Genomic DNA, 2,575 nt, shown 5'->3' on the forward strand with positions numbered 1-2,575 from the left:
TTCAGAGAAAACCGTCTTTGCAGAACTCCCTGTGCATCTGAGATGCTAAAGAGACCTGCATTTTATAACCAAGGCCTTGTCTTAAAGGGACTTAGGGTGCTCCTTCAAAATGGATGGGGGTTGAGTTCCTTATCCTAGCTGGATCCACATTTTAATTAGCTATGGCAATGAAACAAAGGAATAATATTAAGGCCTAGATAATTTAACAACGAGAAACCAACCCCTAACCACGGCCTTCCACTCTCCAACTGTGATCCACATTTCAATAAGGGCTTAAATATGGAGTAACTCATAAGCATGGTAAGAGCTTAAAATTAGACAACAAAAGAAAGCAAGACACTAGCTAATTTACCATCAGAAATTGCTCTTGCTCATTATCAAATGAACCACTGCTGTTCTGTAGCATTACTTTGCACCCCCCACCTTTCTGCTATAGTTTAATTGGTTTCTCAAGATGCAGCAGTCAGCCTATCACAACCTAAAAGTAAAATGGCAGTGGCAGTGGGGGTGGAAGGGGGGTGGGGGGGGCGGCGGGGATGGTAGAGGCAGGGAAGATGAGGAGCAAGACAGAAGTTTTTGGATCAACTACTTTTATTGCTTCCAGAAGGCTAGGACCGAAAACATCTGACTAATCAGGCTGGGTCTATGAGTCAAAAGGTCAAGTTAAAATATTTGGCTCAAATAATGTTGAGCGAGTTCATTTTTCCTATGGGCTATGGGTCTTCAAGATGATGATGCAGATGGACACAGATCCCAGAGGCCACAGAGTGAGGGGTGCTGGGGGCTGGCTGACACCCCATTTCCTCGGTGGGGGGTTGTGGAGACTGATCACTCCAGGCCCTGTACTAAATGACAGTCCCCTGTCACACCATCCTTTAATAGTAAGATCCAGAGAAGGGACACCATCTACTGGAAATGGTCTCTAAAGCGTGCAAGAATAGGACAGCCTTACCCAAAGGCTTTTAAGTGAAAACGACACTTTCTAAAGTACTTGGAAGAACAGTATGCTGAACAAGACAAAATTCCAGAAGCAAGGGCCTGGCGGCCACTTAGAAACACCTGGTTAGTAAATAGTGGGAGCAGATTTTGCTTTTGTTACTGTTCTAAGTCCCTACCTACGTAAGCACCGATTTGCTAGGAAAACCCTTTGCCATCATCACCCTAACTTTACAAAGTTGCTAGAGGGGAAAAAAAACCTAGTTTTTAGCTGATCTCAAAAGCTTTGGCGTTTGTTTCCCAAAGTCACGCCCCAAAGGACATCTACAGCTCCTTTTCCGTGTGGAAAGGACCTTTCCCGGTGGCTGCTGAAATGGGAAAGCTCTGAGCTAAGCTCTTGCCTCTTTCAGCCAGTCGTTCCTAATTAGAAGATTGCCACAGGTTGAAGATAGGCAGCTCTCTTCTAAGTCTTTAGTGAGCAGCTATTAAAATTTGTATTTACAGTTGCTTGCCCCCTAAATTAGGTCACGTTTAAAAAAACTGCAAAAAAAAAAAAAATGCCACCAGTATAAATATTTCCACTGAAAACTAAAATCTGGTTATATACAGAAGGGAAAAGATTTTTTTTTTTCTTTCATGTTTGCTTGGAAACTCCTAAACCTGTCTACTTGGACAATGCATGTGCAGTATAAAGTATTTTAGGAAAGGAAAAATTTATTCCGATACTCCCTAGAATAAAAAACTTTCTAGAAGAGGCTGAGGCAACTTCGAGAAGCAAAACTCAAGAATGAAGAATACTGTAGTACAAAATTATGGCCAAAAATACTGTATTTTTAACCAGCAAGATCATTGGGGCATTATTATACAACATTAGGTGTTTTTTGCAAAACTAGTTCCCAACCCCAAACAATAGACAATACATGCATTTGAATGACATTTTAAGAACAGTAAATATGATTCTCTTAAATACTGCAAGTTAAAAATGTTTTCTGACAAAACTCCCTAAATACATAAGTCTAGTAGGGGTTTTCAACATGATGACAGGTGAGGAATCCAGCAAGAAGTTGTATTTAGAGTTCTTTGAGGAAAAGAAATCTACCAAAAACACGTGTTTCAGTCCAAGTAACCTGAACGTTATACGGCAGTTTGCCATCTCTCTTCCTAAACTCGAAAATATTCTAGGAAGAATATTTTCCTCCCTGGTGTTTTTTCGATCTATCTACCAAAGCTTATACGAAAGTCAGAACTGCTTTATCCAAGTAAGATCCAATTTGGCCCAAATCCAATGTTTTCATAACATGTAAATGTCATTTACTATTGGGTTGGAATCATACAGGGAAATGGAAGATACATGATCAATAGGGAGGTAAGAAAGAAATTAATATTTGAGCACCTACTATGTGCTAGGTGTGTATGCATACTTTGAACAGATGATTCTAGAGCCAAGAGTATTATTGATGTGATGAGCACTGGGTGTTAACATGCAACTGATAAATCACTGAACACTACAGCTGAAACTAATGATGTACTATACGTTGGCTAACTGAATTTAAATAATAAAAAAAAAATCCCATGAAACATTTGGGATGTACATATATATATATATATATATATATATATATATATATATATATATATA

The sequence above is a fragment of the Neomonachus schauinslandi genome, chromosome 13 (genome assembly GCF_002201575.2).
Source record: "Neomonachus schauinslandi chromosome 13, ASM220157v2, whole genome shotgun sequence".
In the NCBI taxonomy this organism is placed as follows: Eukaryota; Metazoa; Chordata; class Mammalia; order Carnivora; family Phocidae; genus Neomonachus; species Neomonachus schauinslandi.